Raw genomic sequence first — 27,881 nt, 5'->3', positions numbered from 1 at the left:
TACTTTGTCTCATAACAGCATAGTCACTCCAACTTTCTTTTGATTGGTGTTTGCCATATATTTTTTCCCCAATTTTTACCTTTAACCTACCTATATCATTGTATTAAAATGGGAATCTTGAAGATACCATACAGTTGGGTCTTGTTTTTGTTTGTGTTTTATCCATTATCAAAACTACTTAAACGCATAAAGCTGAACAAAATTCAAAATGGCTGCACTAATGCTTCAGCAAAGCTCGATTTTATTTTATTTAAAAAATTTTTCTTTATGTTTATTTATTTTTGAGAGAGAGAGAGAGACAGAGCATGAGTGGCAGAGGGTCAGAGAGAGACACAGAATCCAAAGCAGGCTCCATGGTCTGATCTGTTAGTGCAGAGCTCGATGCAGGGCTCGAACTCAGGAACTGAGAGATCATGACCTGGGCCAAAATCAGATGCTTAACTGACTGAGCCACTCAGGCGCCCACAAAGCTTGCTTTTAAAGTAACCTTTTTCGGGGCGCCGGGGTGGTGCAGTCGGTTAAGCGTCCGACTTCAACCAGGTCACGATCTCGCGGTCCGGGAGTTCGAGCCCCGCGTCGGGCTCTGGGCTGATGGCTCAGAGCCTGGAGCCTGTTTCTGATTCTGTGTCTCCCTCTCTCTCTGCCCCTCCCCCGTTCATGCTCTGTCTCTCTCTGTCCCAAAAATAAATAAACGTTGAAAAAAAAAAAAAAAAGAAAAGAGAAAGAAAGTTTAAAAAATAAATAAATAAAGTAACCTTTTTCTGGGCACCTGGGTGGCTCAAGTGGTTAAGCGTTGGAGCCTACTTGGGATTCTCTCTCTCTCCTGTCTCTCTGCCCCTCCCCCTGCTTTCACTCTCTCATTCAAAAATAAATAAATAAACATTTAAAAATAAATAAATAAATAGGGGCACCTGGGTGTCTCAGTCAGACAAAGGAGGCTAGCAGCAAACACACAATTCTTGTCAAAAGCATCTAGATCCTGTATTTCCCTATGAATCCCCCAACCCCTTCCTCCAGACAGGCTTGTAGTTTTTTGAAGGTCATTGGCTGCTGTAACCTTCTCTGCCCGGAAAAGCAATAAAGCTATTGTTTCTCTTTATCCCAAACTCTATCTTTGCATTATATTGTGGCTCCAAAGCATGGGGGTTGGTTTTCAACAATATGAAACTGTTTTTTAATTTGTTTATGTCATTCACTTTTTAAAAAGTTTTTGTACATTTATTTATTTTTGAGAGACAAAGTGTGAATGGGGGAGGGGCAGGGAGCGACGAAGACACAGAATCCAAAGCTCTGTGAATCCAAGGCTCCAGGCTCTGAGCAAGCTGTCAGCACAGAACCCGACTTAGGGCTCGAACCCACGAACTGTGAGATCATGACCTGAGCTGAAGTCGGATGCTCAACTGACCGAGCCACCCAGGCATCCCTGTCATTCACTTTCTTTAAGACTAAACTCTACAGGGGCGCCTGGGTGGCTTGGTCGGTTAAGCGTCCGACTTCAGCTCAGCTCATGATCTCATGGTTCGTGAGTTCGAGCCCTGCGTCGGGCTGTGTGCTGACTGCTCAGAGCCTGGAGCCCGCTTCAGATTCTGTGTCTCCCTCTCTCTCTGCCCCTCCCCTGTTCATGCTCTGTCTCTCTCTGTCTCAAAAATAAATAAACGTTAAAAAAAAATAAAAAAAAAAACAACTAAACTCTACACCCAATGTAGTGCTCAAACTCCCAACCCTGATATCAAGAGTCACATAATCTATAGATGGAGCCAGTCAGGCACTCCTACATCATTTACTTTTAATGTACTTATTTATAAGGTTGGATTTAGGCCTAAAATATTGTTTGTCTTCAATTTACCTCTTCCGTGATTTGTTCCTTTGTTTGCGTTTTCCTGACTTCTCTGGATTATTTGAACACTTTGTAGCATTCCATCTTAGTTTATCTATAGACATTTTAACTATGTATCTTTGCATTTTTTAGTAGTTCCTCTAGGGACTATGGTACACATACCTAACTTTTATTTAAAAAAATTTTTTTTAATGCTTTTATTTATTTTTGAGACAGAGAGAGACAGAGCATGAGCAGGGGAGGAGAAGAGAGAGAGGGAGACACAGAATCTGAAGCGGGCTCCAGGCTCTGAGCTGTCAGCACAGAGCCCGACGCAGGGCTCGAACTCACGGAGTGTGAGATCATGACCTGAGCTGAAGTCGGACGCTCAGCTGACTGAGCCACCCAGACGCCCCACATATCTAACTTGTAGTAGTCTATCTAGGGGTAATATTTTATACTTCAAGTAAAATATAGGTGCCTTACGGTCACATAGATCCCTTTACCCATGTGTATTATATCTACATACATTGAAAAGTTCTCAGGCAATATAATTTTTGCTGTCAATATTCACGCGGTGAAATTAATACAGGGAAAACTCACTACAAAGGGGTTGGGAGGCCAGAGGTGGAGCTGTCATGCTGTACCACTCCACGTCGAGAGTTGTCAGTAACAGAACCCATCAGAAGACTCCCAACAGAAAAGAATCATTTATTACAGGTCCCAACAGAAGATGGAAACTGCATTTCCCACAAGAAATCAACCGCCCCTACAACTGAGCCAATGAGAAACTGTCATCACCCGAACTCTTGCTTTTTTCTAATGGAATTTTGTTCAAAATTCTGTGCTGACAGCTCAGAGCCTGGAGCCTGCTTCAGATTCTGTGTCTCCTCTCTCTGCCCCCCCCCCTTTCATTCTCTCTTTTCTCTCTCTCTCTCTCTCAAAAATAAATAAAACATTTTTTTTAAAAGGAGAAAAAAGTTATTATGTTTACCCAAATAGTTATCATTTCAGCTGTTCTTCCTTCATTTTTGAAGTTCCAGTTATCCTTCTGGTGTTATTTCCTTTCAGCCTGAAGAAGTTCCATTAGCATTTTAATAGAGCAGGTTTGCTGGTGATGAAGTCTCTTACTTTTTCTTCATCTAAGAATGCCTTTCCTTTGCTTCATTTCTGATGGATATTTTTGCTAGATATGGGTTTTCCATTTGACAGAGAGTTTTTTGTTTTTGTTTTTGTTTTTCCTTTCAGCACTTTAAAGATGTTTTCCCACTCTCTCGTCACTTCTATGATTTCTGATGTGATGTCCTCCATCACTGGAATCATTGCTCTTTTACATGAAATGTTTCCTTTTTAAAATTATTTTTAGCTTGTTGCTTTCAATATTCTCTTTTGTCCTTCCTTCCTTCCTTTGGTGGGGGGCAGTACTTAGCAGCTTATGATATATGGGCATAAGTTTTCTGTTGGGGATGACTGAGACTCCTGAGTTTGTAAATGTATGCCTTTTTCCAAATTTGGGGAGTTTGTAGCCATTATTTCTTCAAGTATTTTTTCCTTCACTACTCTTTATCCTTTCCTGATGTTTTAATGACACAACTTGAGATCTTTTGTATTTTCCCATAGGTCACCGAGGTTCTGTTCATTATTTTTCTTTTATCATTTTGTTCTGCTTATTCTTCAGTTTGATCTATCTTCAAGTTCACTGATTCTTTCCTCTGCTATTTTATTCTGCTCCTGACCACATCCATTTGGTGAACTCTCTATTTCAGTCCAAAATTTGCTATGGTCTAATTTCAAGTTCCAGTTTTAACTTCCGTACTGAGGGAGAATTCCACCTTTCTATTTCATTTGTGTTTACCTTTACCTCAAGGAGCGTGGTTATAATAGCTGCTTTAAAGTCTTTGATAATTGCAACATCTGGGTCATCTCAGGATTGGCATCTGAGTCTTTTTCTCTAAGTGTTGGTCATTGGTCATATTTCCCTGGTCATTTTTATATCAAATAATTTGGATTGTGCCCTGGATATTTTGAATATTATGTTGTGAGACTCCAGGATTTGTTAAAATTAGCTGGAAATGTCGAATCGTTTGTTCTATCAGCAATCAACCCAGCTAGGTTTAGACTGTAAGTTCTGCCTCATTTTCTGTGGATGGTATTCCAATGTCATTTCAGTTTCAAAGTGTCCTATGGTGTTGGGGTCTACCTGACGTATGCATTGCTCAGGGGTATCCTGGAATGTTGGTTTTGTTTTATATTTGTTTCAGTTGCCAAAGCCTTTCTTATGCCTCTTTGGCTCTGTTTCATGTTTGCTCATGAGGGTGAGCCCAGGACTTATGTCAGTTCATAAATGGAGTGTGAGGATCCTCTTCTTCAGCTCTCTCCTCACCAGGATTTCCCCTCCCAATTTTGGGCAGCCAGCAGCTCTTTTCCCTAGTTTCTCTGGCCAGAAACTTGGGTTTCTTTCAGAGTTCAGTTCTGTGCCACTGGGCCATCTTTGGGATTTAGGAGTGAGAAGAAAGCAACAGAAAAAGTAATTGGGAAATTCCCCCACATTCTTCAGACAGAAGTGTCCTCTTTCTGCTTTCTCTGACCACAGAGGCAGGTTTCTCTAAGCTTTGGCTTTGTTCTATTGTGCAGTTCTGTGCAATGGGGTGTGCTTTCCAGGCAAAGTGATGGGTGGAAAGAGCAGGAAAAGATTAGAATTCCCCTGAAACTCTTCAGTCAACTAACGTTTCTTTTACTGGTCCTCTGGCTAGAAATGGGGGAGGGGGAGTTTCCTGGAGTCTTGCTGTCTGAGCCTATTTTACAGTTCCAGGATTTGGGCTGTCCATCTGTCAAAACTGGGAGAAAATATAAGAGGAGAAAACACAAACACACCTCTATTACATACATATCATTATTCAAGTTTTTAAATTCTGTACCAAATCACCCAATCTGCCTGATATTGTTTACTTTTCAGCATTCTTAGGTAGTTGGTTTTTTTTTTTTTTAATGTTTATTTTTGAGAAAGAGAGAGAGACAGAGTGTGGGCAGGGGAGGGGCATAAAGAGAGGGAGACACAGAATCCAAAGCAGGCTCCAGGCTCCTAGCTGTCAGCACAGAGTCTGATGCGGGGCTTGAACCCACGAACCAAATCATGAGATCATGACCTGAGCAGAAGTCGGACATTTAACTGACTGGGCCACCCAGGCACCCCAGGTAGTTGTTTTTGAATTCTAGTCAGAGATTTCAGCTGTAGTCAGTTGGAGAGATAGGGTGTAATTGGCTTACACCAGCTTGAACACCAGAGATTGTATCAGATGTTAGAAAGGACAAAACTGTAGAAACAGAAAGCGATCAGGGTTGCAAGAGTCTTGGGTGAGAGGAAGGAATCAACTAAAAGGGGCACAGGACACTTTTGGAGTAATGGAAATGTTCCCTGCATTGGTTATGTGGGTGGTTATAGGATTGCATACATTTGCCAAAACACACTGAACTATGCACTTAGAATGGGTGCATTTTGTTGCTCATAAATTATAGCTCAATCAGGGAAATTTAAAAAAATGGACATAGCACTTCACACCTACCAGAATGGCTAAAATTAAAAAGGACTCATAATATCTTTGTGTTGGCAAGAATGTAGAGCAATTGAAACTTCTACATACCACTTTAGGAGTATAAAGTAATATAACCACTTTGGAAAACTGTTTGGCAGCATCTACTAAAGCTCAACAATAGGACAACCTGTCACCCAGCAATTCCACTCCTGGGCCTATTCGCAATCAGAAAGGCATACCAAGATGCAACCAGTGTACATGCAAGAATGTCCATAACAGTAGTGTTCATGAAAGTCCCAAAGCGTCATCCACCCCCAAATATCTACCAATAGAATTAAGTGAATTTGGCGTTTTCATACAGTGGAACACTGGACCAAACTGCTACAAAAACAACAACAAAAAGGATGAATCTCACAAACACAGCATTGAGCAAAAGAAGAGAAACAAAAACGCATACTTCAAAACCTCATTTATGTAAAGTTCAAAAACCGACAAAAAGTCTCCATGGTAACAGAAATCGGGATAATGTTTGTGAACCTTTGGAGGGGAAATGATATTGACTGGAATGAAACAGAAGCGGGGGTATCTGGGGGTGATGTTAATATTTTATTTTTTGATTTGTGTGTTTGTGATGCCCCCTTCCAGAATGGAGAAAAGGCCTCCCAGAGGCCTGGCCAGGGATCCCAGAGGACATAGAATAGGGGGTTTCTCTCAGAGGGAGGAATCAGGGTCTAAAAAAAAAAAAAAAAAGAAAAAGAAAAAGAAAAAAAAAGCCTCCTCTGTAATCAGGGCAGGATTTCGTTAAGTGCTGTACACTGGAAACTGCCTTTTCCTTTGAGAATCCAGTCCCTGCTCACCACCGTACACTGGGAGTGGGGATGGGACTCAGAACTTGCCTCTTAGCTTCAAGGTCAGTGGGTCCGAGGACTCTTGGGACCTGAGCTGTCTCCTGTGACTGGACAGGACTTGAACTACTCCTTTGGGAGGGGGCAGGGGGCGTTGGACCCGGAGAAAGTGAGGCCCCCGCCGGGACAGCGGATCTGGGGGACGACCTCCAGTGATGGCCACCAGTAGGCAGCTGCCCCCGCTGGAGCCGCCTGCGACCCCGCCCGGGTCCTCCCGGCTGCCCCGCCGCTTCCTCGTCCCTAGCGCTACCCGCGCAGCTTTACCACCGGCAGCAAGATAGACGCCAGGTTCTACACCGCCTGCCACTAGCGAGGCAGACGCCCACCCCTCCCTGCTCAAGTCACCCGCTTCTGAGATTCTCCACTACGCATGCGTGTTCCCCCGCCCCCTGGTCGCCTACATCTCCCAGAAGGCCGCGGGACCGGGCGCGCCATCTCCTCGCGGAATCTAGTTAGCTGCAGCGGTGTCGCCCTCTACCAGCGACGGGGGAGAGCGCAGCGGATCGTGGATGTCTAGGTCTTCAAGGTGTTCAGGGAGTATCCTGGCCGCTGGGCTCTAAGGTGACCTCCCAAGTGGAAGGAAAAATCATCCGGGGAGTCTAGCTCAGGCCGTCCAGAGCCTGAAACCCACCGCAGTCCTCCCTGGATTCACCCTTGCGGCCTACATGCGTTGCTACAAGGAGATGGCCTGTAGGGGGCGGTAGAGACCTAGGTATTCTTACCAGAATATGGTGAAAGAGGTAGAGCAGGAGCAAGTGGGGGAGGGGCAGAGAGCGAGAGCGAGAGAATCCAAGCAGGTGCCGTGCTATCAGCGCAGAGATCAAAGTTGGGGTTGAACCCACAAACCGTGAGATCATGACCTGAGCCGAAATCAAGAGTCCCACGCTTAACAGACTGAGCCACTCAGGCCCCCCAGGATTTTTTTTTTTAATACAAGGGAAATCAATGGCTTGGAGACTGTGTCTAGAAAGGAATGAGGGGCAACTCCCTCAGCCAAAGATAGATGAACCTTAGAAAATATTGCATTTATTGGATTTACTTTTCCTCAACATTCTATTTAGAACATTTTCAAACAGTCAGAAAACTTAAGATTGTGTGAGCACCCATGTACCCTGCCCCTAAATTGAACAATAAACATTTGGCAATATGTGATTTATCACTATCTGCATATCCAACATTGGGCTTATTTTGATAATCAAATGAGATTAAGAATGGCTGTGAATTCAAACAGGCACAGCCTGTGCCTCAGATTAGCACAGATGCTTTCTAGCTTCATCACTTAAGTAAAAAGACCTCAACTCTCTAAAACTAACCTTCGTCATCTGAAAATCGGAGTTGAGAGCTGTGTGAGGACTGTATTGCTAATACCTATGTACTCTACACACACTAAACTCTCAATGCGAATTTACTATTGTTTAACTACTAAGGCCTTTTAAAGAACTAATAGAAGTGGAATTCGTAAATGCCAAAAAGAATAGTATGAACATTTTAAACAGTTTTATACAGGAGCACCCGGGTGGTTCAGTCAGTTAACTATCTGACTCCTGACTTTTGCTTAGGTCATGATTTCATGGTCCTGAGTTCAAGCCCTGTGTAGGGCTCCGCAGTGATAGTGTAGAGCCTGCTTGGAATTCTCTCTCTCCCTCTCAGAATAAATAAATAAACTTTGGGGCGCCTGGGTGGCTCAGTCGGTTAAGCGTCCGACTTCATCTCAGGTCATGATCTCACGGTTGGTGGGTTCGAGCTCAGAGCCTGGAGCCTGTTTCAGATTCTGTGTCTCTCTCTCCCTGCCCCTCCCCCATTCATGCTCTGTTTCTATCTCAAAAATAAACATAAAAATTATTTTAAAAAGAATAAATAAACGTAAAAAAAAGTTTCATGTATTAATGAAATCTCCCTTCATACATCTCTCACCTACACTCACCAGCAGGTGTCTCCAGAGTCAAGTTCTCGGGACCAGCAACTATACAAATAAAGTGGGAGGAGAAATCAAAGGCACAAGCAAGGCTTTATTGTGGTCACAGCTCAAGCTGAAAGGAGACAGCACTAACAGACAGCAGTGAAACTCACGTCTCATAGTAGGGGAAAGGCCCTGCTTACTTAGGAGTGTTCTCTCAAGTTCCCACTCTGGCCCCAAACTCTGATTTGGGGGGGGGGGGGGGAGGATGCGTCATTCTGATTGGCCCTGATTGGCCAATATTGGCAGGTTACTCAGCCAGCTCTTTTAGTGCTTTTTGGAGCCAGGATCCTGTTTGAAGTCTAGCTTGTATATAAGTCGGGGCCCCAGCCTGGCTGCATCATGGTTCTACTCTGTAGGAGAAGCAGTGCAACAACAGAAAGCGCCCCAGGTACACAATGTTTTTTTCCCCCATCTGGGGCTTGTTCCCAGGTCCGTTTCATATCTCTATTGCTTTTCTTGCTGTGTAACAAACTACCATAAATTTAGCAGCTGAAAACAACATGCATTTATTATCTCATAGTTAACTGTGAGTCAGAAGTTTGGCATAGCTTAACTGGGTCTCTGTCTAAGGGTCTACAAAGGCTGCAGTCAGGGTGTCATGTATACACTTGACTGGGTAAGACTCTGCTTCAAGCTCATTTGGGTCGTGACTGAGTACATCTCCTTGCACTTGTAGAGCTCACAACAGCTTGCTTCTTCCAAACCAGCAGGAGAGAGTCTCTAAACACTCTTTTAAAGACTTCAGACTAAGGCCGACCCAGAATAATCTCCCTTTTGATTAGCCTATGTCAACTAATTTGGAACCTATCTTCAAAATTCCCTCGTCTTTGCCATACAACCCAAACTAATCATGGTATAACATTCTCACAATTCTACCACAATATCCAATCCAGAAATTGCAGTGTATCGTTGATTTAACTTGCATGTCCTTAATAATTAGCAAATATGCACGTTTCCTGTATGTTGCTTCATTAATACCCAGTTGGGGGGGGGGACTAATCACTTAATATTGTTTATTCATTTTATGCTGGAATCTATTGATTTCACAAATGTGTATGAACTTTTACATGGAAGCTCCTTTTCCTCTGATTTTGTCTGGCTTCCCTAGGTGGTGCAGTTCTGGGTCAGCATACACTGAGATGGGCGTTAAAAGTGCAAAAGTGATACCAGAAACTAGGGGAGTTCTCCACACCTGAGACTCTGACCATTAGCCAGTGCCAGATTCTTGACTTCAGGGTAGAAAGATTTCAAGGATGAATCAGAGTAAAGTATAGCAGAATCAGCTTTATTGCAAAGCAAAAAAAGAGGGGGAGGGCTGCAGGGGCATTTAGCTAGAGCATCTTAGTCGCAGGGTACGTGTACGGTTCTGATCTTTGTGAACAGTTATAATAAAGAGGTGAAATATTGATGTAGAATTCTGGGAATAGGCGGGGACTTCCAAGCCTTCTGTGTATCATTACACACGCGCAGTGCTGGACTACACGCAGGCGCAGTATGATTTTTCTCGTGGGGCTACTCTAGCCAAGATCTACCAGGAGTCCGCTAGCGCCCCCAGTGGATGCGGTCATTCTCACTCATTTGCAAGCTAAATGTGTCTTGGTGTGCACGCGTGCTTTGGGCTTGGGCAAAAACAAGATGCTTGTGGCAGTGAGAAACCACAGGGATATAAAGAGGTTGTTTAATCGCCAAAAAGTCTGTGAGGTGGCCGACTCTGTTTCCCCGTTTTTTGTCCCTCCAGCAATTTCTCAAGGCTTCCCTATTCTTACTCCCTCAGATGGTTTGTTGGGGAATAACACTAGTAAAAGAAAGAAAAAGAATAAAAGGAGGAGGAAGCCGGATTGCGCAGGAGGCACTGTCAGACCACAGTGCTACCCAGCAATGAGCTGCAGAACAGAGACGGCCAGTTAACGGAGTGTCATGTTAAGTGCAAACATTCAGGCCTTTGGACCACGGCCTTATTTGCTGAGTGGCCGGAGCTGCCGGGCAAGGAGCATTACCTTGGCTCCTGAAAGAGCTCACAGCTAACAGCAGGACCCTCCGTGAAGGGGAATTTGGGCAGCAGCCAAACTAAGTGTCTATCCTGGTGCCTTCTCCGTTCGTATACTTATTCCTCTTAAAAATAAAATCCTTGGGGCGCCTGGGTGGCTCAGTCGGTTGAGCGGCCGACTTCGGCTCAGGTCATGATCTCGCGGTCCGTGAGTTCAAGCCCCGCGTCAGGCTCTGTGCTGACAGCTCAGAGCCTGGAGCCCGTTTCAGATTCTGTGTCTCCCTCTCTCTGACCCTCCCCCATTGATGCTCTGTCTCAAAAATAAATAAACATTAAAAAAAATAAAAATAAAATAAAAAATAAAATCCTTCACTCAGTTTACAAGGCCATGCCTGATCTGAGCCCTGAGCGCCCCCCGCCCCCCACCCCCCAGCTTCATCAGGCTCTAGCCCCTCGGTGTGTGTGGCCTCTGATCTTCTTTCAATTCCCAGACTTCTCCATCGGTTACAGAAAACACAGTATCCGGGGCCCAAGATACCTTTGAGGGTCCACAAAAATGGTATAATTTCTTTTAAAATTAGAAGTGAAAAATCCTATCTGGACTAGATTAATCTTTATACCAATGCAGTCATCAAATATAATTTTCTAAATTTTTTTATGAAAGAAGAAGCCCACGAAGGCCAAAGTGCCTCAGGTTTGGGAAAGAAAGTCCCAATCTGCCCCTGCTGTGTTGCTTCTCACACTACGTTCTCTGCCATTTGTTCTCTGCCATTTATCGGGCTCCTCTGCTAATTAGCACTCCCCTCTCTGCTCTTTCTTCTAGTCAGCCTTCTCATTTCTTTGGATCTTCTATTGCTTTCTATGACCCCAGGTGTATAATCTCAGCCCAGACTCTTCCCTGAACTCCAGACTAAAACAGTCACCTGCCTCCTTGACACTGCACTTGAAAGTCTAATGAACATCTTACATGCCCCAAACCAAATGCTGGTGCTTCCCCCATTCCCAGCCCCTTTCACAGCCTTGTCTGTATTGTCACCAGCATTTGTGTTCTTTCCCTGGTGCAGGCTGAAACCTCATTGGTGTCTGCACCCTCCTAATTCATATCCTGAGTGTGACTGGGCAGCAGGTCCTGACAGTATCATGCTCAAATCCACCCAGAATGCAGCCTGCTTTCACTTTCTGCCCAGCTGCCAGAATCTCTTAGAGTGATCATGTCACCAACCTTCCTGCTTCTATCCTCGTTCTCAGGTCTGTTTCTCCACAGCAGCCAGAGTTCCTGTGGGATCTCCCTCCTTTGCTCAAAACTATTATGGGTTTCCACCTCCGTCAGGGTAAAAGCCCATGCCACAGCCTGAAAGGCCTGACCAGGTTAGTTCCTATTGCCTTTCTGAGCTCATTGTCCACTCCTTTTCCTCTGCCTCACTCAGGTCCAGCCACATGGGTCCTCTTCCTGGTGCTCTTACATGCACGATATGCTCGCACCTCAGGGCGTTTACACATGCTGTACCTCTTGACTGGAACACCCTTCCACCAGATACCTGCCCAGATTATTCCTTTACCTCTTTAGGTCATTACCCATACCTGGCACATACTAGATGCTTAATGATTTCAATGACTGAAAAACCATCAATTGAATTGTTGATCCCAATATTTTGCTACCCTTCCCTAAAGGACACTTACATGTCCTCACATTTGCTAGTGACTTGCAAGACCTCCTTGTGGGATTAGGAAGGAGACACATATATGGGTGATATACATGTACGTCTATGTTTCTGTGTGTGTGTGTGTGTGTGTGTGTGTGTGTGTATTCATATACATTTAAAGAACAAAGGAAGAATAAACCAAAACTAATGAAAAAGGATTTATTTACAGGTAGAAGAATCGAAGTTGAAAGGACAGGGATAGGGGAACCTGGCTGGCCCAGCTGGAAAAGCATACAATTCTTGATCCAGGGGTCATGAGTTTGAGCCTCATGTTGGGTGTAGAGATTACTTACATAGATTAAAAAGCTTTAAAAAAAGAAAAGAAAGGACAGCGATGGAAGGTAGACTTCTCTGAGTATACTTTGGCATCATATAAATGGATTACAGGATTTAAAAAATTTAAAGATCTTATCAGTTAGAAATAGTTTAATATTAAATTAACATTAAAAATAATGTTCAGGGGGTGCCTGGGTGGCTCAGTCGGTTAAGTATCTGACTTCGGCTCAGATCATGATCCCGTGGTTCGTGGGTTCGAGCCCCGCATTGGGCTCTGTGCTGACAACTCAAAGCCTGGAACCTGCTTCAGATGATCTGTCTCCCCCTCTCTCTCTGCCCCTTTCCCACTTCCGCTGTCTCCCTCTCTCAAGAATAAATAAACATTTAAAAACTTTTCAAAAATAATTTTCAAATGTTTAGTAAAAAGAGAAAAATAGGAAGGGAATTGCCCAAGGGACTCCCTGGGGAGGACTGCGGGGACTCTAATTGTCCTCACATCTACCTCTTCAGGCAATGCCACCCACCTACAGCACATCACAGGCGGTTGCTGTCTGGCAGGTGGCTTATGCTCTGCCTCTGGTGTATTGGTGTGGATGTGGGTACCTGACCGCGGTTAGGCCCTTTTCAGTCCTCCTCCAGGATGATGTGGTCAGGAACACGGAAGCCGGCAGATAGACAAGCTGGGACTCATGGATGGTGATGTTATCCTCACAAAGACTATAAGCTCTGGCAGAAGAAGGCAGGAGCTACGTTTTTTGTAGCAAAGTTCTTCGATGCTTTCTTGGATTCCAGAACAAATTTTCTTGTTTTCCACAACTGCTTACAGTAAGTTATTACTAGCAACAATGGAACAAGGGTACGTGTACGGAGAAGCTCAAATAATTGAAACATGATCTCTGTGAAGATTTTAGCTACTTACTTTCATTAGTTGTTTTCTTCTCCTTGTGCTTTTTTCTTTTGTCCTAGTTAAGATCATACCATATAGAATTTTTTAAACCTTATATCAAGATTAAAAACAATGACCATTTCTGTTTTGACCAAAAGCCACTGATAACTGAGAATATGTATTGGTCAGTTATTACCATAAGAAAACTGTGCAACAAGTCACCCTTAAAATTCAGTGGCTTAAAACAACATTTCATTTCATTTTTGTTTTTAATGTTTATTTATTTATTTATTTATTTATTTATTTATTTATTTATTTATTTTTTGAGAGAGAGAGAGACAGCGTGCAGGCAGGGGAGGGGCAGAGAGAAAGGGAAACACAGAATCCAAAGCAGGCTCCAGGCTCTGCGCTGTCAGCACAGAGCCTGACGCAGGACTTCAACTCACAAGCCATGAGATCATGACCTGAGCTGAAGTTGGGTGCTGAACCGACTGAGCCACCCAGGTACCCCAACAAAGTCATTTCTTCTGGCACAATATGCCCACAGGTCAACTGGGGGTTTGCTGAACTAGGCTGGGTTTAGCTGGCCTTCAGAATGATCATCTTGTTCTTGTCATGACAATGGCAGAGGCACAAAAGGGTAAGTCCAGCCACATTAGCACATTCTATACCTCTACTCACATCATACCTGCTAACCTCCTATTTGCCAAGGCAAGTCTCGTGCCTTAGTCCAAAGTCAGGGGCAAGGAGATATAGTGTATATTAGTTATACACTATATAACTAATATATAGTTATATATTATTTTATATATTATATATATATATATGTATATAATATATAAATTTTACACTTGGGGTAAAAATTACCCCAAAATATAATGGCTTAGAATAAGAGTAGCAAGCTTTTTCTATAAAGAGCCAGATAGTAAATATTTTAATTTTTTAATGTTTATTTGTGAGACAGAGAGAGACAGAGCATGAGTGGGGGAGGACCAGAGAGAAAGGGGGACACAGAATCCAAAGCAGGCTCCAGGCTCTGAGCTGTCAGCTCAGAGCCCGATGCGGGGCTCGAACCCAGGAACTGTGAGATCATGACATGAACAGAAGTCAGACACTTAACCGACCAAGCCACCCAGGCACCCCAATAGTAAATATTTTAGATTTGGTGGGCCACATGGTCTCTGTTGCAGCTACTCAATGCTGCTTTTATTGTAGACAATAAGTAATGAATGGACATGACTGTGTTCCCATGAAGCTCTAGGGATAGTGACATTTGAATTTGACATTTTCACATGGCATACAATATAATTCTTCTTTTGATTTTTTTAGCCATTTAAAAATGGAAAAACTGTTCTGTCTGTGAGCCATCCAAAACCAAACCAAAACAAAAAAGACAGCTAACTAGATTAGGCCTGGAGGCTGTAGTTTGCTGACTCCTTGCTTAAAACAACAAACATTTGATATCCTCACAGTCTCTGTAGGTCAAGAATTTAGGAGCAGCTTAACTGAATGTTCTTTCTCAGGGTCTCTCATGAGGCTGTAATCGAGATATTATTCGGGGCGATGGTCATTGGTCATATGAAGCCTAACAGCAATAGAGAGTACATTTACACGTTTATCTATGTAGTCGTTGGCAAGAGGCCTCAGTTTCTCCTTGAGCCTCTCTCCACATGGTTACTTCACTGTCCTCTTAACATGACATCTGGCTTCCTCCAGAATGAGAAGAGATAAAGAAACAATAAAGACTAAAGCCACAGTGTCTTTTATAATCTTCTCTTAGAAGGGATGTACCATCACTTCTGCCACATTCTGTGAGTCACACATACCAATCCCAGCACAGTGTGGAAGGAGGGAACCAGAGGAAAGTGTGAATTCCAGGAGTGGGGAATCACCAGAGGCCATCTTGGAAGCTGCCTACCACACCAGCATCTATTTATTTTCCTTCTACTTGATCTGTTGTGAAACATGGTCTGTGGGACTGTAAAGTTTCCCATGGTCTGGATTTTGTTGATCAGATCCTTATGGTGCAATTTAGGATGTTTTCCATCATCTATGTTCCCTGAAGTTTGCAGGCCAGGCTTCTTCCTTGCCTAGAGTCATTCCTGCCTTGGTGTTTTTGGTTTACACTGCACTCATGACCTGGCGTCTCCATGTTTCTCCTCCTCCCAACAAGATTGCTTGCGGCCTGCAGTGTCCCTGGGATGAGTCTTCCCTAAGGACTGTAGGCTATAGGCAGCTCTTATGTCTCTCAGTTGAACACCCAAATAATTTAGTAAGGAGAAAAGTGGAAGCCCAAGGCTTCCCAGTGAGCCCAGGTCCCCATGCTGGAGAGATTAGAGTTCAAGACCAGTGGAACCATAGAGTGTCAAAAATGATGTCCCTGGGGCATAGGAAAATTACTCTGGTATCAGGGTGAGTCACAGAGCAAAGACTAAAGATAGAAGATTAAGATTGCTGCAGTAATCCAAGCATGAGGTACTAGGGTCCAGACTCTTCCTTCATAGTTCCTTTTAAGTCCATCACCTCTGTTTATTTATCAACTCTATTCAGTTCCTACTCCATACCAGGCAGCTGTTGGGCCAGGGGCTGAATATTCTCTGAAGAATCTTCCCTGTATACAAGTCATCATCATATATCATGATAAGCATGGCAAGTGAAAAGAGCAAGAAATTATGAGGGAACAAAGGAGAAGGTGCCTTAGATCATATGGACTATCTTAGTTTCCTGTTGCTGCTGTAACAAATTACCACAAACCTAGTGGTTTAAAATAATACAAATTTATTATCTTATAGTTCTGGAAGTCAGAAGTCTAAAATGGTATTCTTTCTGGAGACTCTAGGGGAGAATCCATTTCCTTGCCTTGTCCAGCTTCTAGAAGACACATTGTGTGCTTCATGACCTTAAATCACTCCAATCTCTGATTCTGTCATCAAAAATCTTCTGATTTTGACTCTCCTGCATTCCTCTTACACTTTTGAGGACCTTGTGATTACACTGGGCCCACCCACATGACCCAAGATAAACTATCCATCTCAAAATCCTTAACTTAATCATATCTGCAAAGTCCCTTAGGCTACATGAGGTAACAGGTTCTCAGGTTCTGCAGATTAGTACATAGACGTCTTTGGGGGACTATTACTGAATTCACCACACAGCTCAAGAAAGCCTCTCTGATGAAGTCAACTTTAATCTGAACTCTCAGGTGTGAGAAGGAGCCAGTATATAATGACTTGGGGAAGAGCATTTTAGCAAAAGGAGAAGGGCTAGCAAAGGCTCTGAAGTGGGAAGAATCTGATGCAATCAAGAAACTGATGGCAGGCAGTGAGGCCAGAATGGATGGATGAGGGAAAAGAGCAGAAGGACAAGAGTTAGATGCAATGAGGCTCAGACGTTCCAGGTCTTGTGGACACTAATTAGGAGTTGGAGCTTCCTTCTGAATATAATGGTAAGTCACCTGGGTTGAGGTTACCCTGGAGAGAGATAAAATTAGATTTATATCATTAGAAATTCATACTATGCTGTGTAGGAAAGATCTTCAGACATTCTGTCACTAACTTTGGAAATTTAGATGCTGGGGTTTAATGATCTTGACTTGGAAGTCATCCACATACTGGTCAAGAGTGAAGTGGTGAGGAGTCTGAATGACCTCAAACAACTGGCCAATAAATAGTCTTGGCTTTCCCGTGCAGATGCTGGGACTAAAAGAATAAACAAACAGATATGGTATTTGCCTGTATGTATCTGTCATCATAGTGGAGGTGGATATTCTAGAAAAATATGTAAATAGGTAAGAGCAACCATTGATTAAGTTCAAGTATAAAAATGACAAAATCAGATTTGTATTTTTGCAAGATTTTGCCGGATGAGTGTTGGGACAGAAGTAAAAACAAGATGGGATGACAGAGCTCTACTGCAGTAGTTAAACTAACAAGTGCAGTGACTCGGAGTAGGAGGGGGCTATGGAAATGAAAAGGAGAGCAATTCAATGTATACTTAAGGTGGAGTCAAAAGTTGGTGACTGATTCAAAATAGAGGGTGGAGGGGTCCATGGCTGCTCACACAAGCAACTGGAATGGTGATGTTGTCCATTAGTAGAGAAAGGCTAGGATAAGAGCAAGTGGTGGGTGTGGGATTAGTATTCAATTTTGACAGGCTATGGTTGTAGAATAGAGATGCCCAACAGGCCGTTGAATGTGTTCAATGCTCAGAAAAGAATCTAGGATGAAGCTATAGAAGTATGATTTATCAACATTAAAAATAGTGTTTGCGGGGCGCCTGGGTGGCTCAGTTAAATGTCCAACTCTCTGATTTTGGCTCAGGTCATGATATCACGGTTTGTGAGGTGGAGCCGTACATCAGTACAGAGCCTGCTTGGGATTCTTTCTCTCCCTCTCTCTCAAAATAAATAAATAAACATTTTTATAAAATGGTGTTCGAATACGGGAGAATGAAAGAGCTCACACTGGCAAGAGACAAAAAAAGGGCTTAGGACAGGTCCTCAAAGAATTGGGGTCCAAAAGAGCTTCTGGAAAAGGAGAGGGAGGAGTGATCAATAGCCAAGATTGAGCTATCTTCCCATCAGCCACCTCAAGTGGTTGGGCTCATTCTCTCTCACAGGTCAGTCACTCTTTGAAAGGCAGATTTGAAAAAAAAAAAATCCACATGCTTCCAATGTTCTTCTTCACTTAATCTCACTATTTTATCTCCAGAAGTTTTTCTCTAAGCACTTAAATCTATCTTTTTCAGATTGGGAAAGTAGACTCAAAAGTGAAGAGTAAACCAGAAAGCAGAATATTTCTCGTAGAAGCATATGCTGTCCTGAAAATAGAAAGATTCACAAGAGATGAACTGTATCCTTCCATGTTTGTCAAAGACCAGGAATACAAGCCCACTTAAGGAAGCAGCAGGAAAACCAAGGAAGATGGGTGGAACATATCAGGAAACAATGATTCAGGACAGAGGCTGTAAGAATAGTGAATTGGGGGAAAAAGTTAATTAGAATGCAATCGTTCTTCCACTATGCAATGACATCAGAGAGGTCATACTTAAGAAAAATCATATAAATGTAATGAATGTAGAGAAGTTTGAACAGAGCTCAACCCTTTTAACTTTGAGAAAATCCACTCAGGGGACAAACTTTACAAATGTGTTGAGTGTGGGAGAGTCTTCACTGATAAGTATTGCCTTTCATTGGTTTCAGAACTCATAGAAGATAAAAACCATATAAATGTATAAAACACAAATTATTCCTTACTCAGTATGAAAGAATTTATACTTAAGAGAAACATTATATTTGCAGTGAATTCAGGAAATAATTTTTCTTTTTTTTTTTTTTAATTTTTTAATGTTTATTTATTTTTGAGAGAGAGACAGAGTGTGAGTTGGGGAGGAGCAGAGAGAGAGGGAGACACAGAATCTGAAGCAGGCTCCAGGATCTGAGCTGTCAGCACAGAGCCCGATGCAGGACTCGAACCCACAAACCATGAGATCATGACCTGAGCTGAAGTCGGATGCTTACCAACTGAGCCACCCAGGTGCCCCAGGAAATAATTTTTCAAAGAGGGACTGTTTCACACTACACCTAAGAATTTATAAAGAAGGGAAACACTACAATGCAATTATTCAAGGAAAGTTTCATGCTTTTCTCCTTCCTTACTTGACATCACAGAATGTACACTGAAGAGAAACCTATGGATGTACTCATTGTGCGAAAGGCTTTAAGCATAACTCAGCAATGGGGCACCTTGGTGACTCAGTCAGTTGAGCTTCTGACTTCAGCTCAGGTCATGATCTCATGGTTCATGGGTTCGAGCCCCGCATGGGGCTCTCTGGGGTCAGCACGGAGCCCATTTTAGATCTTCTGCCCCCTCTCTCTCTGCACCTCCCCTACTTGTTTGTGCTCTCTGTCTCTCAAAAATAAATAAATGTTTTTAAAAATTAAAAAATTAATTAATAAACATGGCTCAGTACTCATGTTGCTACATCAGAGAACTCATACTGGGAAAAACCCCTATATATGTAATCATCATGCAAGAGCCTTCAGGAGGTGTTCCTACTATATTCAACACAAGAGGACTCATACTACAGAACACTGTGAATGGAGTCAATGTTGGCAGGCTTTCAACTATGGTTATCATCTTATTACCTTATTTGACACTGGGAAATTCATATAGATTTGAGAAACTTATTGAATGTAATCAATATGGAAAAGCTATTAGTTAAAATTCCATTTTATTTGACATCAGAAATCACAAAGGAGGCAGAATACACAAGGTATATTTGACCCATAAACAGGTAACTGCATGTAATAAGACTTTGCACTCGTGGTTCACTACAATCATGGATAAGCAGTTATAAGCAGTTGTGTTCTACCTATCTCCTTGATTTGCCATAGAAACACCATTTAATGGGACTCAGGGTCTAGGGATGATGGAAAATGTCTCATAGGGATGACTGCCACAAACAATAAAATGTAAAGGTTATATAACAATACCATATCTATCTTCTTACATCCTATATGAATTAGAAAACCATCAAATTTGAGGTGTCATGCAAAGATCACTTATCTTTTAGTATCATGGGGATCAATATACGCATAATTTTATAGTATTCATGGGGAGAACTGAAGAATAGGTCATCAAATTTTTCCCCTGCATAATCCAAATGCCATCACTTCAAACAAATCAGAGAGCTTTATACTAACTCACCAATATTTCACAAACGGCATTCTACTATTAACTTTAAGAAAGGTATCATAAAGAGTAGTGTGCATCTTCACACTTCTAGGGGCATAGTCAGGATACAGGAAGGATTAAAAAAGACATACCCTAACCTGGTGGAATGTCCACACTCCATGGATTATCTACATCTCACAAACTTCAACTAAAATACCTTTAAAAGTTGGGATCGGGAGGAAACCTCACCCATAGCTGCCCAAAAGGGTATCTGGTGTGTTCTTGGGGAAAAGATGAAGAAGAAGTTCCCACACGTTAATTCTGAAGACCTTCCCCTCCCTCCCCCTTTATAAGAATCTTTTGAAATGCTGGCTTCCCTCTTAGACCCAAGGGAGAGATCCTGCTCCTCTAATACTCCATGGAATACCACCTTTCCTTTACAGCACAACCATCAAATCCTCTTCCAGGATCCCCATCTCCTTGCTGTCCCCTGGATGTTGAAACTTCATTCAGTTCTAGATCTCTGCTTCTAGTAGCAAGCCCAGAAAATTCCAGTATCAGCTGCTCTCAGATTTGGCATGTGGCCTTCCTTATAACTCAACTTGAGAGGCCTATGTGGCAGAGGGGCCTCACCTAAGAAGACTTTTTTGACAACCTCCATTGCTGTGTCACCCTCCTCATTGTCGAGAGCCCATCTCCCTCTACAGATGCCAAAACGTCAGCCACTCTCTTTAACAGCTTTTCTCACAGACAGGATACAGACACAAGTGTCAATCCTGGCCAATGGGGTTTGAGGAAGTCTATGAGAAAAAGGGTTTCTGGGGAAAGATTTTATCCCTTCTCTGTGCTACGAAGAGTAATGGCTCCCCCAAATGCGCATATCCCAATGCCTGGAAACTGTGAATGTGTTATTTTACAGGGCAAAAGGGACTTCACAAATGTAATTAAGTTAAGGATCTTGAGATGGGGAGATCATCCTGGATTACTTGTAGTGGGCCCAATGTCATCACAATCATCCTTGCTTAAGAGGAGGCAGGAGAAGCAGAGTCCAAGAAAGCAATGTGATTATTGAAGCAGAGGTCAGAGTCAGAGGGAGACTTGAAAATGGCATGCTGCTGACTTTAGTGTTGGAGGAAGAGACCATGGGCCAAGGAATGCAGGCAGTCTCTAGAAGCTGGAAAAGACAAGGAAATGGATTCTCCCCTAGAGAATCTCCTCTAGAAGGAATGCAGCTCTGCCAACATCTTGATTTTAGCCCATTAACCCATTTGACCTTCTGACCTCCAGAGCTGTGAGATGAGAAATTTGTGTTGTTTTAGGTCACAAAGCATGTGGTAATTTGTTACAGTGGTACAGGAAACAAATACACTCCCTGATGCCAATATCTTCAGCCGAATGTTGCATGGCTTCATGTAATGTGTGGAACTGTGACAACCACTTTAAGACCATGAGGACACAAGCTTTAGGAATAACCAAGGCAATACACTAAGGGAGGCAATACACTAAGAAAAGATGGACAGTACCTGGCTAAGGGTGATAGTCGAGCCCAGGAACCATCCCTGGTAGCCCTCTGCCTCTGGATTTCATGCAATATCAGATAATGAATGGTGACATATTCTGTCACTTGGGGGAAATCAAACCAAACCAAACTAAACCAAACCGAACCAAACTTCTTACACTACAACCCTTTCTTGCTCCCAAAACTAGCTTCTGCTTTCAAGTCTCTTGCTTAGTCATGCTGAGCTACTATTTAGGGACTCCTAGAAGTAGCCATCACAGGTAACCAAATTCTGCAGGCTCAGGCTGACCCTTGCTCACCTGATTTAGAGCCAATCCTCTGGAGGTGGACAACCCACAAAGAGCAGAGATCCACCGCAATCAGCAGGAAGGGCCAAGTCACCTCAGCAGCAATCTCCAAGGCACAGGCAAGGGGCTGCAGAGAAGGCAGCGAGACATTTCAGATATCCAAGGGTATGATGTAAAAATGCAGAGTGGGACCCAGGGGAGGTGGTAGCTTCATCAAATTACACATGCAGATATGGGTAGTCTTCCCCTCATGTCCCTGTTTATAGAAGGTGACATAAGTGTTTGAAATGAAGCACACACCTCTACCTAAAAAAACTTGTGCCAACTTGCTGAACCACAAAATGAGTCTTCTACCACCACCATAAAAAAGTTCTGTGGCTATAACTGTATGCTATGGATGGCTTTGAAGTCTAAATTTTTTTTTTAATTTTAAAATATTTATTTATTTTTGAGAGACAGAGCGTGAGCAGGGGAGGGGAAGAGAGAGAGGGAGACACAGAATCTGAAGCAGCTCCAGGCTCTGAGCGGTCAGCGCAGAGCCCAAGATGGGGCTCAAACCCACAAATGGTGAGATCATGCCCTGAACTGAAGTTGGACGCTTAACTGACTGAGCCACCCAGGCACCCCTGAAGTCTAAATTTATTGACAAAAAAACAAAGAATGTTTTTGAAGTAATAGTTTCTGGGAATATTTCTCCTTGAGAGGAATTTGATTCCATATTGATTGTTCTTATGAAAAACTACAGTCAGTTCCTTCTCCTACATTTTGAGAAAGAAGGAAATACAGAGTAAAGTGTGAGGGCCAGTATTCCAAAAGGCCCTGCTGTAATCCTGTTTACTATTGCATTGAGCCTAGTGATGATTTGGGATTTAACAATTGGCCTTCCCATCCTGCAACATGATAAGCATTTTTATTTATGCAAATTTAATTGTAACTCTTTCCAGAAACTTATCTTCATGTAGGTGGCCTGCATTTCCCAACAAATTAATCCCAGACATTTTATGTTTTTATGATTCTACTGTGACAGAAACCTTTCAATATACTTGTTAGAGTTATAGAGATTTTGTGTGTACGTGTGTGTTGATTTATGTGTCTTTATTTATTACTCTGCCTGGTTTATTGCAATCTCATTGATTTTTTAAATTTTCCAGTTGATTTTTTTTTTAGGTGTGCTAACACTATCTGTTAATAAGTGCATCTATTTCCTTTTCCAATAGTTACAGCAGTTAGATCTGTTTCATATCTTATTTGTGGTAACATAAATATCCAGGGATTTTTAATAAGTTTTTAATGTTTATTTATTTTTGAGAGAGAGAGAGAGAGAGAGAGCAGAGGAGGCAGGGGCAGCGGATCCAAAGTGGGCTCGGTGCTGACAGGAGACAGCCTGATGTGGGGCTGAAACTCACGAACTGTGAGATCATGACCTGAGCCAAAGTCAGATGTTCAACTGATTGAGCCACTCAGGTGCCCCATTTTTAATTTAAGCTTCTTAAGAGCTGATATTCTTCTTTCATCTTGGATATATATATCCATTCATGGTTGTTGAACAGAGGAAGAATGGAGAGAGACTCAAGAAGAAAGATTGGAGTTTGTAATGGCCCCTCAGATCAGTTTGATGCTTCAAACATAATACTGGAGGAAAACATTAACTAGAACTATACAATAAACAATATAGCTCTAAGAGAAACATCTAGTGAAATGTCTTTCTGGGGAGGCGGTTGATGTTGCTGAAGCCAAGCAGCTGGGAACGTTATCTTTGATGTTGGGGAGAACAGGCAAAGAATAAATGTTTAGCAGTAATAAATAGATCCAAAGGTGTATTTTCTGGGAAACAGTTATTACTAATAATTTAATAAATTATTACTAATAATTTATAGGTAAAATGCTAATTTATTTCTGCTTCTCCAACTTGAAGTTCTCAAGGTCTGAGGAGTTCTGAGAAGTCTCCTAGAGACCCATGGGTTTTTTGTTTTGGTTTGGGTGGGGTTTTTTTTGTTTGTTTTTTTTGTTTTTAAGTAGGCTCCATGGCCAACAAGGGGCTTGAACCCTCAACCCTGAGATCAAGAATCACATACTCTGGGGCGCCTGGGTGGCTCCATCGGTTAAGCATCCGACTTCGGCTCAGGTCATGATCTCACAGTCTGTGAGTTCAAGCCCCGAGTCAGGCTCTGAGCTGAGTGCTCAGAGCCTGGAGCCTGCTTCCGATTCTGTGTCTCCCTCTTTCTCTGTCCCTCCCCCACTCATGCTCTGTCTCTCTCCTTCTCTCAAAAATAAACGTAAAAAAATAAAATAAAAAGAGTCACATACTCTATCACTGAGCCAGCTGAACACACCTGTTTTAAAGACAAAAAGGTTGACCTTTCTTTTCTTACTTTTTTAAAAAATTTTTTTAAGGCTTATTTATTTATTTATTTATTTATTTATTTATTTATTTATAAGAGAGAAAGAGAGAGTGGGGGAGGGGAAGAGAGAGATTGACAATCTGAAGCAGGCTCTAGGCTCTAAGCTGTCAGCACAGAGCCCAACGCAGGCCCGAACTTGTGAACGGCTAGATCATGATTTGAGTCGAAGTCAGCTGCTTAACCAACAGAGCCACCCAGGTGCCCCGCTTTTCTTCCTTTCTGAAATGACTTTTAAATGTGTGTTCCCCCTCACATGAAACAATCTGAGATGCTCTGTACGGTGAAAGAAGAATAGACAATGGTGAGTGGAGATCAAATTAGGTCCATGATTCAGTCTTATGGCACGTTTAAGACTCCATTGAGTGCCACCAGCTGCCATAGTGATTTTGCCAATATACAGTTTTATATCTCTTATTTTTAGTCCTATGTTAAATCAGTAGTGGAATATTAAAGAAAGTATATGGAAGAATGTTAATATATTGCAACAATTTAGTATCTCAATAAACATGTCTTTGACTATATGGAGTATATTGAGAGGAAAAGTACAAATTAAGCTTTGCAATTGAATGGGGGCACCTGGGTGGCTCAGGTCATGATCTCGCAGTCCATGGGTTCGAGCCCCATGTTGGGCTTTGTGCTGACAGCTTGGAGCCTGGATCATTCTTCGGATTCTGTGTCTCCCTCTCTCTCTGTCCCTCCCCCACTCGTTCTCTCTCTCTCTCAAAAATAAACATTAAAAAAAATTTAACTTTGCAATTGAATGAAACAAGTATTGCTAATCTAGCCATTTTTACGTATGATCCACAATGCCTTTTCTGCAACTCTAAATTCCAAAAGCTTTTGTAATGAAGTTTCTTCCTCTATTATGTATCTGCCAAATTTACCAGAAATAACAAGGCTATTTACACATTTTCTCCAACCTAATGTGACTTTTCATGTATTCTGCTCCTGCTCAAGATGTTACATAGTATGTGATATACGTACCTTACTATCCTGTTAAGATCCAAACACTTGTGAATTCCAAAACAGTTCTGGCCCTGAAGGTTTTGAATAAGGGATTGGGGCCCTGTATGAAAACAGGATACATGACATTTTTTATATTTTACTTGCATAATAGTTATTATTTGTTCATAAATGCTTTAACATGATCAATCACAGTAAACTAAGTAGCATGCTTAATTTGCTAAGTGGGAAAAAGAACACAGAATTTATTGTTAAAAGTTATATTTATTTATTTTTTAATGTTTTTTTTTTTAATTTATTTTTGAGATAGAGCATGAGCAGGGAAGGGGCAGAGAGAGAGGGAGACACAGAATCTGAAGCAGGCTCCAGGCTCTGAGCTGTCAGCACAGAGCCTGATGCGGGGCTCGAACTCACACACTGAGAGATCATGACCTGAGCCAAAGTCGGATGCTCAACAGACTGAGCCACCCAGGCACCCCAAGTTATATTTATTTTTTTAATGTTTATTTATTGTTGAGAGAGAGAGAGGACAAGCAGGGGAGGGGCCAAGATAGGGGGACAGAGGATCTGAAGTGGGTTCTGCACTGAGGCCAGCGAGCCCCATGTGGGGCTTGATGTGGGGCTTACCACCTAAGCTGAAGTCAGATGCTCAACTGACTGAACCACCCAGGTGCCCCATTAAAAGTTGTATTTAAAGTGGCTTTCATGAATAAGTCTCCAATAATATATTTATTGAAAATCACCTTTTAACTGAAAATCATGTTTTTATCCCATACCATATAAACAGAAATTGACAGAACTTCCAAGGGGACTTGCTTCCTTAAGATGTTAAGGTTCTTCATCAAACTGGATGATGAACCATGACAAGCATCCCCAGTCACATCCAACACAAAGCAAAAATAACATGACTAATTAATGTGGCTGTCACACTACCTAGGGCTATAACATAGATTTTTTTTTTAAGTCAAAATATGGAAAAGGAAGAAGCCAAATTACTTACAGAATGGAGATTGTATTTTCTCTACAATAGCCACAAGAAAATCCAAGGAAATACTCTTAGTATAAAAGACTTCTTCTCAGTTTCTGAGTAAATACTAATCAAAATCAAGACCGTCTTATTGCAACAAATATGATGAACAATGTGTAGCTGGCAGGTAGATGCTCTCCACAGTAACAATAAAAATTAACAACTCCTGGGCACACCTGAGTGGCTCAGTCCATTAAGCATCCAACTCGATTTCAGCTCAGGTCATGATCCCAGGATTGTATAATTGAGCTCTGTGATGGGCTCTGCACAGATTGTGGAGCCTGCTTAAGATATTTCTCTTTCTTTCTCTCTCTCTCTCTCTCTCAACAAATAAATAAATAACAACGCCTGGAACAAGTTTGGCAGGCTGTGGACAGGATGACCCAAAGGGAGGCATAGGGTTGCTAAAACCTGCTGGGAAATTCCAAGAGGAGAATCCACCAAGTCTGGGGCCCAAGAATATTAGGAGAGCCCCGAGAACATCAAAGCCTGGACCCTGAAGAAGTCAAGACCACAGTAGGCCCTGGGACCTGACCAAGATGAGAAAACACCAGATACTGGACTTTGAGGAAGATAAGAGACTACTTAGTCCTTGGCCCCCAGGGAAGATGAGCACACCCCAGATCATGGGCAGAAACAAGTCTTTCATTTCCTAGACAGGGGCACCATGGCTCCCAGAAGAGGACACTGCGCAGAGGATCCTACCCATCCCACTCCTCCTCCCTGACCAAGATTCTTTGCTTACCCAAACTTTAGTCAGATTCCCCTGAACCCTCTCCCCAACAACCTTCCATGTACTTCCTTGTAGAATCCAGTTTTAGCAAGAATCCTGTCAGTTTAATAAGAATTCTCTACCCTTGAAAACTGATCAAACTTCATCCCCACGACTGCCCCCAGGTGGTATCAGATCACCTAGGCCTGCCTTCAGCAATAATCTTATTAGGTTGGTACAGCCAAAAGCCGCCGGACTGTGTATTTTTATCAGCTAACACCCCCAACTCCAACTTGTTTAGTTATAAATCCCCACTTGATCTGCTGGTATTCAGAATTGACCCCAAGTCTATACTGGAGTGTGTCTTCCCCTGTAGCTACATTATGGTGAATAAAATTTATTTCCACCGTTTTAGCTTATGTCTAGCTCTGGTTTTCTTTGACAACCTACCCCCACACCCGTTCCTAGGGTACAGTTAACCCTGCCTTTCTACACACAACTTGAGTGGACATTTAAGCCTGACCCTTCTCCCCTGCCTACAACTGGAGGACACAGAGCCGCACCACCAGCACCTTCGGGGCAGGTCCGCCCTCCTTTCCTCTCAAGACCCAGGCGGTCTCCAGCACATTTCCGGCCCTCCCTACCCCTCCTACCTTCTTCCTCCCCGTCCTGCCCTTCTTCCTCCCCTTATACGAGGAACGGCATTTAGCACCGCCCCCACTCACTTCCGTCCTTCCTACGACAGCCTCCTCCCGGTATTTGGGTGGACTTTAGCTCCTCCCCCCTCCTACACGCTCTCCGCCCGCTCCTCCTCCTCTCCCCGAGCTTGGCTGGACGTTAGCTCCGCCCTCTGTACGCTTCCCTCCCACGCTGTTCCTGCCCTTCCTTCCTTCACGTTGGGTAGGAATAGCAGCCCCAACCCTCTACGCTTCAGGCCCTGCCCGCTCTTCCTCCTCCGCCAAGTAATGTAGTAATCCTTCCCGCCATTCCTCCACCCAACTTTAATCTACTTCCGGCCCACCCCCTCTGCTCTCCGTCCCTTCCCCAACTTCCGGTCCTTCCCACGAGTGGTCGCCCTCGTGGCGGAGCACGACTCTGTTCTGGCCTGCGCCGCTGCTTGGGAAAGTGTTGAGGCCCCGCGGCCTGGCGTACCCGACTCAAGCCCCCCCCCACCCCGACCCAGCTGGACCACCAAGGGTCTCTGGCGAGTGCCCTCTTCCGGCCCGCCCAG

The 27,881-nt window shown here is 43.0% G+C and overlaps 1 long non-coding RNA gene across 5 annotated transcripts; it reads right to left on the bottom strand.

Moving 5' to 3' along the window:
- Nucleotides 1-16,235: 16,235 nt before the first annotated feature.
- Nucleotides 16,236-27,501, bottom strand: LOC102900794. Of its 5 annotated transcripts, none has more exons than XR_006590228.1 (4): nt 27,376-27,501; nt 24,933-25,014; nt 21,559-21,673; nt 16,236-16,536 (listed from the first exon to the last, which is right to left on the bottom strand). It is a non-coding gene; the product is annotated as an uncharacterized LOC102900794 (long non-coding RNA). The 5 variants fall into 5 exon arrangements; XR_891121.4 differs by having other exon boundaries at nt 27,304-27,415; XR_006590227.1 differs by lacking the exon at nt 27,376-27,501 and adding an exon at nt 27,223-27,305.
- Nucleotides 27,502-27,881: the final 380 nt, after the last annotated feature.

The sequence above is a fragment of the Felis catus genome, chromosome E2, assembly GCF_018350175.1.
Source record: "Felis catus isolate Fca126 chromosome E2, F.catus_Fca126_mat1.0, whole genome shotgun sequence".
NCBI lineage: Eukaryota > Metazoa > Chordata > Mammalia > Carnivora > Felidae > Felis > Felis catus.
The sequence above is the reverse complement of the archived record's forward strand: the minus strand, read 5'-3'. Positions and strand labels throughout refer to the sequence as shown.